General features: G+C 40.4%; 1 protein-coding gene across 5 annotated transcripts in view; it reads right to left on the bottom strand.

Annotated features, from left to right (window-relative positions):
• Nucleotides 1–15517, bottom strand: part of CDK16 (cyclin dependent kinase 16) — a 110784-nt gene that overhangs the window by 66291 nt on the left and 28976 nt on the right. The window lies entirely within an intron of this gene.

A 15517-nucleotide genomic window follows, 5' to 3' on the forward strand; every position in this document is an offset into this window, starting at 1 on the left:
GCGCGGATGTTAACATGATGACATCACGCATGCGCGTGACATCATCGTGTTGACTTCTGGGTGCCTTCCGGCCGGGGCACTGCATTTAGTGTGCCGCCAGCCGGAAAAGTTTGTGGGACACTGCCCTAGAGATACATGTACATCCACCGAGAAAGCATTCATTTTCAAGCAATATCTGTCAGCCTAATATATTCAGCAATAAGCAACGTCCCCTCAGAAGCAAGGACTGCAAGTAAACATTTCAGGTAAGCAAAAATTTTCTTTGGTGCCCGGGATGTCCCTCCACCCACTGTGCCTCCCAGGCTCCCAAGGCATGTACTTGATTTCACCACTTCCAATAGGACGCGGGTCAATGGAAGTCCATAATTGCAAGATACATTTACGTGCAAGGAAACACACCTTATGACACAAGAGGCGGGCTTCCTTTAGGCAAGCCCATAAAGGCTCCGGGCAAATCCAAGCCCATCTGTGCCACTGTATCCTGAATTGGTTTCCTCAATAGGGATTGCAAATATCATTGGATTGCTGCCAAAAATCTCTGAACCAACCAGCAATTCCAAAAGAAGTAAAAGAAAATGTTAGGTTCCCTATGACATTTGATACATAAAGGGGACTCAATGCTGCCTATTTTGTGCAACTGTACCTGAGTAAAATAGGCTTTGTAGAGCACCTGGATATAACACTCTCTCAATATTGCTCCTGTAATCAAATGGGATAGGCCCCTGACAGCATTCAAGAGAGATCCCATGTCCTCCCTCCCATGCAAACTTGATAGACTGAACACCTCTCCGATCCTCAAGAGGGACCAGCGCTCCATGCAATGAGGACACAGAGATATTGTGAAGTGCCACTCCCAGAAAAAAGTGGCAAAGTTTTTGTCCAAAGCCCCGACTCAACATCACTGCCGAGAGAGATGCTATATAGTGTTTGATTTGACAATAAGCATTCCGTATAAATATGTCTAAATCGGAAATCTTGGATCTTACCCTATCAGATTTAGAACGTAGATGGATCACTAGTAAGTATTACTTCAAATTGGCACAACAATCATTGCGATATCTGGGGATTAATTTGTCTAAGCAAGTTGAGATGTTATATGTTGCTAACTACCCTCCCCTTTTGAAAGCGATCTATCAGGATATTGAGAGATGGAAAAATCTTAACATTTCATGGCTAAGTAGAGTGCAAACAATTAAAATGGTACTACTTCCAAGATTGCTCTATCTATTTTCATCCCTACCAATTCCCCTCCCTAAACATTTTTTTCTCCATTTGGAGCAGAAGATATCTGCATATATTTGGAAATATAAAACCCCAAGGGTATCTCATGCGATGTTGTACCAACCTAGGAAACTGGGAGGAATGGCACATTTTCGATATTATTATCAAGCAGCTCAATTGCAATATTTAGTTAATTGGAAATAGGATAGGGAGAAATCGTAGATGAATATGGCCTTTTACCGAAATACCTATTCTACTATAGACAAATTGAAAGCTATATTAAAAAAGGGCTTTCTAAAGAACTAGTTACTGTTGAACAATCAAATTTAGAGAGAGCCATGATGAAAGAAAGTGGGAGGGGCAATATCACCAGGTTATATAATGTACAATTGGAGCATCTTCATCCACCTTTGAAATATAGGCGGCGTTGGGAAGAGATCATTGGTAAATGCTATACTGATAAAGAATGGTCTAAAATAATGCACTCCCTACTATATGGTACTATAGCAAGTAATATGATAGAAAATGGTTATAAGATTTATTTTTTTTTTGTTGGTACTATACTCCAGAACGATTGTGGGCTATGTATGGTAAAGGATCAGATAAATGTTGGGGAGGATGTGTAGAAGTCGGTACCTTTGAGCATATATGGTGGTATTGTATTAAAGCACAGGCCTATTGGGACAAAGTGACTTCCTTTATAGAGGAAGTATTAGGTATTATGATCCCTAAGACTATGGGGTGCTGCTTATTGAATATAGGACCAGATGATCTCCCATTCAAGCAGCAGAAATGGATACATTTGATAATGACAGCAGGTCGACTTGTTATGGCATCTGCTTGGAAACAACCAGATCTTCCGGCATTTCAAGTATTGTTGACTAAAATTCAATTTATACAACAAATGTCAAAATAGACCGCTCTTCGGAGAAATCAATTTCATAGCTATAATATAATTTTGGGGGGGCATTTGAAACTTGGATTAGACTCCAAAAGGATAATACCATAGCTAACTCAAAACTGAAAATATTTTTATATTTCATGAATCTCCTGCACACATCCTCCCACTGGGGTGGCGGGATGGGAGGGGGAGGGGGGAAGGGAGGGTCTGCTTAGAGAAGTTGTATAAGAAATTTGATTTTTTTCTTTTTATGTATTATGAAATAAGATTTACAATGAATTAATGTACTATTTAATTATTGAATAGAAAAGATGGATGTTTTTTTAAAATGCATTTAAATTATTAATAAAGAGTTAAAAAAAAAAAGAGATGGACTTGGGGAAATCCACGTCTTCTTCCTGGGATTAAAAAATAAAAAATAAATAAGAAAATCCCATCGTACCCTATCAAAAGCCTTTTCAACATCAAAACTAATCAATAGGGGTGATAAGTCCTTCCAGGCACAATAATCCAGGGATGTTAAAATGCATCGCAGATTCTTTGCCACATAATGTCCTCTTAACAAACTTGAGAATCATATAATATAGAGGGGAGTACCTGAGTCATTCTATTAGCCAGAATAACCATACTACATAGCTTCAAAACTACAAATTTATGTCCCCAACCGATCATTGAGATCTCAAACAGAAAAACAGCTGATCCTGCCATCTGGCCGGTCACTCACGTCTGAGACAGCTGGAAGACGCTCTTATTCTCATTACATACCTAGATTATGGCATATCATCCCCCCATCCATTAGATCACTAGACAGTCTTTGGAACTTCAGGAAAGCCGTAAAAACCTTCCTCTTTACAAACCCAGCTCCTTAACGACCTGTGTCTACACCCCTGATGGATTGAACTTCAGTCTGAATAGGCGCATTCAGGAGATCTCGCTGCTTATCTGTTAGAAAAATCAAGTCCAATCCATCTAAATTAGTGGTTCCCAAACCCTGTCCTGGGGGACCCCAGCCAGTAGGGTTTTCAAGATATCACCATGTCCTTCTTGTGTCCAGTACTGGTCGCCGTACCTCAAGAAGGACATGGCGGTACTTGAGAGAGTCCAGAGAAGAGCAACTAAGCTAATAAAGGGTATGGAGGACCTCTCATATACTGACAGACTGAAGAAGCTGGGGCTTTTCTCCCTGGAAAAGCGGAGACTTAGAGGGGACATGATAGAAACCTTCAAGATCATGAAGGGCATAGAAAGAGTAGACAGGGACAGATTTTTTAAATTATGGGGAACCACAAGTACAAGGGGGCACTCAGAGAAATTGAAAGGGGGAAGGTTTAGAACAAATGCCAGGAAGTTCTTTTTCACCCAGAGGATGGTGGATACATGGAACGCGCTACCGGAGGATGTGATAAGCAGGAGCACGCTACAGGGCTTCAAAGAAGGTTTGGATAGGTACCTGGAGGACAAAGGGATTGAGGGGTACAGATAGGAGTATAGGTAGGTTATAGGGATAGGATTAGAGGCAGTTACAAAATTAGTCAGGGGCACTGTTCAGGCAATTATGCCTGATGGGCCGCCGCGGGTGCGGACCGCTGGGCAAGATGAACTTATGGTCTGCCTCAGTGGAGGCAACTTCTTATGTTCTTATATGCATGAGAGAGATTTGCATATAATGGAAGCGACAGGTATGCAAATCTCTCTCATGCATATTCATTAGGGATATCTTGAAAACCCGACTGGCTGGGGGTCCCCCAGGACAGGGTTTGGGAACCACTGATCTAAATAAAGGTACCTCGGCAATCTGGGGAGCTAAGTACAGTTGAGCAAAGAAATCCTGAAAAATGGTACAAATTGCTGCGTCCTTATTCACTATGTTGGTTCCTGCTTCTTGTAGCGTGACAATTATTTTCCTTCTTTCACATTGGACAATTAAGCAAATAAATATTGCAACGATTTATGGGTTCTTTGATGTAATTTCTCATTCAAAGCTACCTGAATGGCCAGCAATGACTGCCGATTGATGACTGTAGGGTAACCCCCATAATTGCAACTTTCTAGTACTGTCGAGACAACCTCAAAATTTCTCTGTCACATATCCTACGGGCATGAGTAGTATAACTGATAATCGCCCCCCGAAGAACAACCTTTGCCACCTCCCAATTTAGCACTTAAATTGTATTTGAAATGGTGAGACCCTAGCAAGGACTGTAGCAGAACGAGACTTGGGAGTGATCATTAGTGAAGACATGAAGTCTGCCAATCAAGTGGAGAAAGCTTCATCCAAAGCTAGACAAATCATGGGTTGTATCCGTAGGAGCTTCGTCAGCCGTAAACCCGAGGTCATAATGCCTTTGTACAGATCCATGGTGAGACCCCATCTGGAATACTGTGTACGATTCTGGAGGCCACATTACCACAAAGATGTGCGGAGAGTTGAGTCGGTTCAGAGAATGGCCACCCGGATGGTCTCAGGACTCAAGGATCTCCTGTATGGGGAACGGCTGGATAAGTTGCATCTATATTCACTCGAGGAACGCAGAGAGATGGGGGACATGATCGAGACGTTCAAATATGTCACGGGCCGTATCCAGGTGGAGGAAGATATCTTTTTTCTAAAAGGTCCCATGGCAACAAGAGGGCATCCGTTAAAACTCAGGGGTGGGAAATTTCATGGTGACACCAGAAAATATTTCTTCACCGAAAGAGTGGTTGATCGCTGGAATAGTCTTCCACTGGAGGTGATTGAGGCCAGCAGCATGTCAGATTTTAAGAAAAAATGGGATTGGCACGGGGGATCTCTTCAAGGAGGGAGTTAGGGGGTGGGACATTGGTATGGGCAGACTAGATGGGCCTTGGCCCTTTTCTGCCGTCAGTTTCTATGTTTCTAATTGGGATCCAATGCATTTTCTTTAAAACTGGAGTGATGTGCTCAAAGCGTGATTTTCCCATCAGAACCCAAGCTGCTGAGTTCTGCACACTCTGTTCAGCCTTCAATCAGACAGAAGGAAGCCCTAGATAGCTTCCATTTGTTTTTAGACTAGATGATCGTTAGTGACCATGCTCAACTGTAGCTTGGCAGTTTATCAGACCCCATATAAACATTTCCATCTACATGCAATAGAAAGAGAGCTTTTTTTAGGATCAGTCCCAAGTCTATGGACTTCTGCCATCAAAGATCAAACTACTACTACTACTGTGAATCTAGTTTTCAGGAAATAACTAAAACATGCCTCTTTGAAGCAACATTTGGTCCACAGCTGTAGGCTGAGCGCTTTGATTATTAAATCCCTGGTTCATAGAGCTGCAGGGAATGAACAAAAACTTGATTCACATTAAACACAGCAAACATTACCCTATGTTTACTCTCCCACAGTTCTACCTCATTGCAGCTAATCCCTTGATAGTATTTATTTTATGTATATGACTACATCAATCTAATTGTTTTCCTGATGTATTTACTGTGTTTAAATTGTAAACCATAACCTATTGTAACATGCTTTGAGCTTTTCTTGTTGGAAAAGTGTGAAATAATTGAGGATGATGACTCATATAACATCAGTTTTGAAGCAACTGCACTGGTTGCCGATGCAGCAAAGAGTACAATTCAAAATTCTTTCCATAATACATCAGATTTTGTACTATGTTTCTCCTACTGTTTTTCAAGGTTTTTTTTGAAATCTATCAGTCTAAAAGAAGTTTGAGATCAGAAAATAGTATGAGATTATGTTCAGAGGGTAACTGCCAGTCTCCCATATTAAGATTGGTGCGGTCATGTTGTCAGTAGCGGGTGTAAAACTTTGGAATGCACTGCCAGGAATCTTGCATTTCTGTGTTGCTAGGGTGAATTTTTAAGAAAGTGTTAAAAACCCAACTATTTGTTAATACTTTTTTGTATTGAGACTATATACACTTCTCCCTCCATATTTGCAGTTTCTGCATTTGCGATTTTGATTATTCGCGATTTTTAGCTTGCAGGCTCCTTCCCCCAAATTCCGTCATCCAAGATTTAGCGTGTTTTTCCAAGCACTGATTCCCAGCTTGCACAGAGAAAATCGCTGATTCCCGTGTTTTGCCTCTCCTTCAGGAACAGACCAGGCCTCCCACCATGTTATTTGCGGTTTCCCCATATTCAAGATGGTTTTTAATAGAAAACCACAAATAACATATAAAAAAGTTATTCATGGTTTTTCTGTATTCGTGGGTCTGTTAATCCCTATCATTGCAAATACGGAGGGAGAAGTGTACTTAGAATGATCTAAAAATATCTTTTTAAAGTATGATGATTTGTACTATTTGAAATATGTATGTTTTGTTTTATATTATATGTTTGTTATTATGTAAACCATATAGGTAATATACGGTATATAAATTTTTAAATAAATGACTAAACAAAAAAAAACATACATGAGTGGCCTGGTAATCCTTGAGGTGCTGTGGTTTACTATGAAAAGCGTCCATCAGGGATTGAAGCAGTTGGTTAAACTGTAGCTGAATTAAAATCTTCACATACTGTTTTATTTCAGGATGAGACTCTTCTGCTAAGAAAAAATGAAAATCTGGAAAATATGCATAGAGGCACAAATTTAAGATTCTTAAATTTTCTGCAGTCCAGATTGACTTCAGCTAGAGATCTTTTTCATAGATGTCTTCAATTGGTATTAAAATATCCAGAATACATTTTTCCACCTTTGCAGAAGATTTATTATAAAACATCTACTGAAACGAAATGGCTGAAGCGTCAATGGATTAAATATATTGGAATCTTCAGAGAATGAAATATCATCAAGATTTACTTCTGGTGTCCTTTGTCTTATCAGGATAGGGAGTCAATATTAAGACTAAAACATTCCTGAGAGAGAAAGTACAATTATTGATTGTCATTTCCTAACTAGTTCTGAATTTATATCAATTTGTTTTTAATCTTTGATGCTAATTTTGGTGAAAAGTAATTTTAAAAATGTTCAATACTGCGTACTACCATACAAATTAACCTGAATTTCATGATTATTCATGAAATATATTTGCATACATTGGAGGCAGCACATGGAAATCTATCCAATGGATTTTCACTGCAGATATCCTGAAAATCATACTGGCAGGGTGTGTCCTGAGGATTTTGTTTGACAGCCCCTATTGCAGAGAGATTAAATTTATCACTTTGGGAATGAGGTGAGGTGGGGGTTTATCCAAAAAAGACTTGAACTTGTTGCTCTTAATCTAGGAGTTGGAAAATATAGAAAACCGACAGACAGTTTGAACCTAAAAACCTGTGGATGCTGCAAATATTGTAACATAGTCCCCCTTAAACAAAGCATTTTAACTGGCTGTTCTAATCAGGACTCAACCTGACAATTCATAACCTTGGGTTCTTGCTTATGTGTTGCAGAAGCAAGTCAGTGGAAAATATGCATAGGAGGCCTGAAAGATATCCATGCCGACTTCCTGATTATTTGGGAGAGGGTTACCCCCAACCAGCTACCAGTCACAGGCTTCCCTTCTGTCATTGTTTGTAACCCAAGTTACAAACTCTTCTCTGTTAACTTCCAAAAATATCTTGGGTATTATCAGCAACACTGCTTTGGTAATGCCCAAGTACACCAGATCTTTGAATCCTGCACATAATGTGTACAGCACTGTATATATCTAGAAGTCTACTGCAGGGGTAGGGAACTCCGGTCCTCGAGAGCCGTAGTCCAGTCGGGTTTTCAGGATTTCCTCAATGAACATGCATGAGATCTATTTGCATGCACTGCTTTCAATGCATATTCATTAGGGAAATCCTGAAAACCCGACTGGACTACGGCTCTCGAGGACTGGAGTTCCCTACCCCTGGTCTACAGAAACGATCAGTAGTAGGATCAGGTCTGACTAATTACAGGGATCTCAAAGTCCCTCCTTGAGGGCCGCAATCCAGTCGGGTTTTCAGGATTTCCCCAATGAATATGCATTGAAAGCAGTGCATGCACATAGATCTCATGCATATTCATTGGGGAAATCCTGAAAACCCGACTGGATTGTGGCCTTCAAGGAGGGACTTTGAGACCCCTGGACTAATATCTGGATAACTATTGGCCTCTTTTACAAAGCCGCACAAGCGGCTGCCGCGCGGCAACAGCCCTGAAGCCCTTTAAATCTCTATGGGCTTTGGGGCCGTTAGCGTACTGCGGCTTTGTAAAAGAGGCCCGTATATCTTTTATTTATTTAAACAATTGATATTCCACTCTATCAACATTTCTAGGTGGATTCCAACAAACATACATAATTTATAACAGACAAATACATTAAAACAGCAATTACTTGATAAACTTCAAAACACTTAGGGCTCCTTTAACTCAGGTGCGCTAGCAGTTTTAGCACGCGCTCAGTGCGCAAAACAATGCCGCATGCGCTAAACGCTAATGCCTGCCTAGAGCTTGCATTAGTGTTTTTCATTTAGCATGTGGTTTGTGCGTGCTTATCTTTAGCACGCGCTAGCGGTTTTAGCGTGCGCAACAATGCCCCGCGCGATAAACGCTAACGCCTCCATAGAGCTTGCGTTAGTATTTTTCATTTAGCGTATGGTTTGCGCATGCTAATCTTTAGCGCACGCTAAAAACGCTAGCACACCTTAGTAAAAGGAGCCCTTAATAAAAAAAAAAAAAAAAAGAAAGAAAAAATCTTGAAAATCACATTGATATACCTCCCTAACCAAAAACATTTACAACAAAATCTTGAAACAGTCAACATCACCAAGCCCTCGCAGTTGCTCAGGTTCCATAACTGTGGAGAAAGAACAAACACAAAACCTAGAGAAAAGGCCCAGTGTTCCACAACAATATCAATGAATCCAAAGACACAAAAAGTGGAACAAAAGTTCTTAGATGTACAGGAAGCATCTAGTGCTAATATTTATTTGTTCCCAAACTGCCAAATAATAACAACAAAAAGTCTGTGTCAGATATGTTACAGTCATTTCACCATATGATCGATGTTCACGGGATTTGTCATAAAAACTGGACCCTACAAGGGCAGTGTTTTGACAAAACTTTGCCTTCCTCAGGGGTCCTGATGATTATCTGTGAACTGTTTAAGCATAATAGCTGTAGGTCAGGGATCTCAAAGTCCCTCCTTATGGGCCGCAATCCAGTCGGGTTTTCAGGATTTCTCCAATGAATATGGCATTGAAAGCAGTGCATGCACATAGATCTCATGCATATTCATTGGGGAAATCCTGAAAACCCGACTGGATTGCGGCCCTCAAGGAGGGACTTTGAGACCCCTGCTGTAGGTGATTGACACAATTCCAAAGCACAAAAAACTTTCAGTGATGATATCACTGCTCCTAACCAAAACCGCTTGTGGTGAAAAAAGTTACCATAACTGTGGTGCAAGCATGTAGAATATAGATTTCCTATATTCTTTGCGGTGAATTTCATGAACAGATGGGACCACTAGGGCATTATTGCAGATTACAGAAGGCAATAGCAAATCAGTGTAGCATCCTCTCAAGAATGTCACATTCCCATAAAGCAGGAGTAGGCAATTTCAGTCCCCAAGAGTCCCAGGCAGTCAACAATGAATACGCAGAAGATAGCTTTGCATATCAAGGAGGAAGCGCTTGCAAATCTATCTCATGCATATTCTTTGCGGATATCTTGAAAACCTAACTGGCCTGGGGCTCTTGAAGACCAGAATTGCCTACCTCTACTATAAAGGGCCATGACCACCTCAGTTTGGATTGGACAAGTTACCACCGACATGCATATATTTTAAAATTTTTGTGTAATGAATTTAGCTGGACATAGATATTTCTAGAGTAACAATCTAGCTGAATTGCACTGGGTCGCTCTTCAATGAAGGCTCTTAGCAAAGTATTCAAAAGCAAAGAAATAACACTCCAAATGAAGATCAGACTTGACCACACACTCATTTTCTCAGTGGTCAATTACGGATGCGAAAGCTGGACACTATGGAAACAAGACAGAAAAAACATTGACTCATTTGAGCTTTAAAGCTGAAGAAGGATTTTATTCGTGCCATGGACTGCCAGAAGAACAAACAAATCTATTCTGGAAGAGATCAAACCGGCTATATCACTCGAAGCCCAAATGATGAAGTTATGACTGTCTTACTTTGGTCATGATGTCAAAGGAAAAAGATCATTGGAGAAGGACATTATGTTTGGGAAGATTGAAGGAACCAGGCAAAGACGGCAACCTGCAATCAGATGGCTGGACATGTTGAAAACAACAACTGGTCTAACACATAACCGATTTCTTTTTAGATCTGTAATTTGTCAAGTCACTAGGACTCGAATACGACTCGATGGCACAAAGAGCGGAGGGAAAAAATGCCCATAAAAGCAAACACAGAAAACCCCCTAAAAGTGGACTTCCAAATTAAGGAGGCCACAGCAGATGACCAGAAATGTAGTTTATTGGATCTTGAATATAACAGATCCAATAAACTAAGGTTCTGATCATCTGCTGCGTCCTCCTTAATTTGGAAGGTTCAAGTTTTAAGTTTATTAAAATTTAATATAACGCCTTATCAAAATTCAAGGTGGTTGTACATAGTTAATAATTAAAAAATAGACAACCAAAGGGGGAGCCACTAAAACAACATAAAAATAAAACATAAGACAGCAAATCCACTGACTTTTATAACAAACTGGTATAAAAGGGACTGGGGAGGAACTACAATTTTTGAAGCAAAAGAAACAAAAATAGGTAAAAACAAAAGGGGGGAATCAAAAAGAAAGCTTAGTCAAAAGGCTGAACTACAGTAAAGTTAAAAAAGGTTAAAAAAAACCCACCCTTAAAAGGACAATTATACATCAAACGCATCTTTGAAGAGAAAAGATTTTAAACTGGATGTAAATCTGTCAAGTCGATGGTTCACCTCCATTTTCGGTTTTTTCTTGAATTACTACTAAATACATCATTAGTCACATATTCCACAGAATAGGCATTTCGCTGTCCCCTAAAAGCAATGGAGGATTTGTCAACTTGCCCAGGATCACAAAAACCTTCAATGGGATTTGAATCCTGGCTTTCCTGGTGGTTCTCAGTCCATTGCTCAAACCATTAGGTCACTCCTCCATGCCAGTAACAGAAAGGAAAGGTTCCCATCCACACATTGGAGAAAAATGTAAACATTACGTAAATGCATAAGAACATAAGCAGTGCCTCTGCTGGGTCAGACCAGAGGTCCATCATGCCCAGCAGTCCGCTCATGCGGCGGCCCATCAGGTCCAGGACTTATATAGTAGCCCTCTATCTATACCCTTCTATCACCTTTTTCTTCAGAAAATTGTCCAAACCCTTCTTGAACACCAAAACCGTACCTTGTCCTATCATGCCCTCTGGAAGCGCATTCCAGGTGTCCACCACCCGTTGGGTGAAGAAGAATTTCCTAGCACTGAAATGTTCTGAATCTGTCCTCTTTTCATTTTTCCGAATGCCCTCTCGTTTTCGAAAGTTTGAAGAATCTGTCCCTCTCCACTTTCTCTATGCCCTTCATGATCTTGTAAGTCTCTATCATATCCCCTCTAATTCTCCTCTTCTCCAGGGAAAAGAGCCCCAGTTTCTCCAGTCTTTCTTTGTAACTGAGTGTTGCAATGTGTGTAGTAAGGGTTCCAGATCTTGTTACCTGCATCTGATTTGTTTCGCAACAGGAAGAACTGTTTAATTTTGCTTTGTTAACCTGGCTTCTTTATGCATTTTCAACAGTTTCTTCTTCCAGAAATATTCCACGGCGAACTTCACAGCATGAAATAAATACTGTATGTTACTACTAGTCTTGTGTTACCACCACCCAAACCCAGCAGACACAACTGTGGTGATGATAACATTTGGGCTCCTATCACAACTTCATTCTTTCCCAAAGATCAGCATGAAAATGATAGGACCACCACACATCTTTATGTGCGCACTGTCCTCCTTATTCCCACTAATACAGTACGTTGGATTGGATTGTGCATAAAGGGTTGGGTGTCTGTAGGAGTGATGCGGCAAGCCTGTTGAGCATCTCTATTCCTTGGAGCAAATGGAAAGCTTATGTACAAGTACTTGTAGCCAGAAGCCATGCCAAATCAACTTTTCAAAATTAGACAAAAATTCTGCATTTCACTGTGAAATAATTCTCTCAGGAGTGGAGCATGCACCATTACCGTTAAGTCCAGCATAGTTTTATATGGCAGAGAGAGCAGTCTGTGAAACAGGCTGCTATTATCTCTCAGCTCTTTCATGTAGTGCCGTGGTTCCCAAAACTGGTCCTGGAGGCACTCCAGCCAGTCGAGTTTTCAGGATGTCCACAATAAGATACATTCACACACTGCCTGCACAGCATAAAGATCTCTCTCGTGAATATTCATTGTGAATATCTTGAAAATCTGACTAGCTGGGGTATCTCCAGGACTAGGTTAGGGAACCACCGATATAGTGGGATAACTAAGTGGCCCCTCAGTGCTGTCAAACTGTGCCGGTGCATTAAGGGGAATCTCTTGGGAAGTCAAACACTTTAACTTAATTGTCAAACAAAGTTACTCTGGGGCAGTTGCTATCTACAGCTTTTGGAGTCATTTGAAAATGTATTGAATAAAATGTAGGGATTAGCAAATAATGCAACTATAGAAAAATAACCTTTTTTGCTGTTATTCCATATTTATATATAGACCATCCTATCATTCTCTCTGCAAGAAACTCCACAACCCCTATATGTCCCATCTATCCAAATTAGATGGTAAGCTCTTCTAAGCAGAGACCGCCTATTGCATGTTACATGTACACCGCTGCTTATGCCTTTCAACGCTATAGAAATAATAAATAGTAGTAGAAGTAGACCATCAGATTCAGAACCTGTGAATAATTATTAGGTTGGATCTGTAGATCTACTTTACTACTTGAACTCCTAGGATCGGTTTTGTGCTGAGAGTGATTAGCACTCTCAGCAAAAGTAATCTTAACACCATAAGAGTTGCTATACTGGACAGACCAAAGTTCAATCAAGCCCTGTATCTTGTTTCCAACCGTGGCCAACCCAGGTCACAAGTATCTGGCAAGATCCCAAAAAGAAAAACAAATTTTTTGCTGCTTATCTTAGGAATAAGCAATGGATTTCCCCAAACCATCTTAATAATGGCTTATGGACGTTTTTTAAACCCTGTTAAGCTAACTGCTTTCACCATATTCTCCAGCAACAAATTATATATTGAGTGATGAAATATTTTCTCCTGTTTGTTTTAAATCTACAGGAACAGCAAAAGCAAGAAGACCCAAGTTTCCACAGGAAATGAATAAACCCAAACAAACGAGACTGTGGAAATACAATGTTCTCGGACCTTGGAGATAATTAATTCGTAATTTTCTTGATAAAAGCAATAGCAACACTAAAACAGTAGTAAAAACTCAATCCACATGTGTCTTTTAGAAGGACCCAACACGGGCCATGTTTCGGCTAAACACGCCCTCCTCAGGGATCCAAGATGTAAAAGACTGTCTTTCACAAATGTGGAAAGTGTATTCAAAATCCTAAAAAAAATCCAAATCCTGAAGTCAATAAGCTTGCGCGAAGTGCAGTGCTGAAAACAAAATTCATGCCCTATGCTCTCTGTAAAGGAAGCAAATCATGTTTATATCAATGGATGGAATTCCAAATTTGGAGAGAGAGTACAGAATAGGTAGTACCACATTACACTGTCTAAGGCCTCATTTGTATCCAAGGCACGACAGAAGAGCGGGACTTGGGTGTGATTGTATGATTTTTCAAAAGGCAGACTTTGTAGTCGATGACAGAATTTCAGTTTCAGTTATGGTGCCAAAACTGGCCCAAAATCCTTTTTCTGCCCTGTTTCAGTTTTGGCTGGAAGGCTGCAGCCATGGATTCAGTTTTTACTAAAACTGATTGTGTGTTTTCAGTGGAAGCTGAAAATTTGTGTTTTGTCATGTTTGGCTCCTTCCCCTCACCTCAGACCAGGAGTTTCCACTCCTCACCCCACCCACCTGTAGATGTCCCCTTCGAGCCTAACTTACAATCTAGGTCAGTGTATCGTAAACTGTGTGCCTCCTGAGATTTCAGTTTTGCCACGACACACTGGTGAGGAGGAGAGGTGCCGGCACTGGCTGACTGCCTACAGGTCATGCCTCACACGGCGAGAGGCATATCCTGTAGGCAATCAGCCATCGCTAGTGTCACTCCTCCTCTTGGGACCTTTTCCTTTGTGGTACTTTCCCACTGTTAGCGCAGGGCCCGTTTGAAAGACCTTTGATCATGCTTGTGATGTCATCATGGCGATGTTGCACACTTCCGGCTGTATCGAGCCACGGACACTAGGTTTAGTGTGCCATAGCTCGAGAAAAGTTGCTCCTGCTGGCTCAAAATGGTTGCCATGACCTCTAGTGGGAATCCCGCGAGTCAATGAAGCTAAAGTAAACAGAAGAGTTTCTATTGCTTATCTAAAGTCAGCATAGAACCCAGACTGAAAAAACCTTAATATTATTCAAGTAGATTCAAAAAGAATAGCATTATTATCAATTGACAGTTGCTAACAAGGTAAATAAAAAGATATAGCAGAATTAGAAAAGGTACAGAGAAGGGTGAACAAAATGATTACGATGATGCACAAACTTATTTATTTATTTATTTCATTTTTATAGCCCGTCCTCCACAGGAGCCCAGAACAGGTTACAATAGTAATAGTAATTCGGTGCCTAAAACTTCCCCATCTGTCCAAAAGGCTCACAATCTAACTAAAGCACCACATTAAACATACAACATATTAACATAACAAATAAATGAATAGTATCAGTCCAATAACAAACCAAAGAAAAAGAAATCAAGATAACTAACATAAAATAAAAATAATTTAAAGTCCAATCTGAAAAAAAACCCATAGTAGCAGTCCAAAACGGTAGAAAACCGTGTCCGTGTCAGTTCAAAGCAGGCCGTCGAGACTTCAATGATAATAAGCAAGCTTATCACCCAGGCAGGCAACCAACTGCACCACAGATCAACTTAACCCCATTTGGAGAAATTGCCTCAAAAGGAAAGGCTAGGGAGGTAGAGGGCAACCAATTTGGAGGAGACCATCGAGGGGAGATATGACAGGGGACTAGAAAATCCTTAGGAGTGGAAAAGGTAATGTGAATAAGTTGTCTACTTTTTCATAAAGTACAAAGATTAGAGGACACACCATGAAATTTCTAGGTAGTACATTTAAACAAATTGGACAAAATCAGACATTTAAACAAATCAGACAAAATGCATAATTAAGCTCTGGAAACTGTTGCAGAGGATGTGATAAAAGCTAGGGTTAAAAAGTTTGAATACGAGAAGTTTGCCATCACTGTAGTGTGGAGAGGAGAACTGATACCAGTAGCAAACCCGTCCCCCCAAAAACTGGCAACACTGATGCTAACCCAA

The sequence above is a fragment of the Geotrypetes seraphini genome, chromosome 1 (assembly GCF_902459505.1).
Source record: "Geotrypetes seraphini chromosome 1, aGeoSer1.1, whole genome shotgun sequence".
Classification (NCBI taxonomy): Eukaryota; Metazoa; Chordata; class Amphibia; order Gymnophiona; family Dermophiidae; genus Geotrypetes; species Geotrypetes seraphini.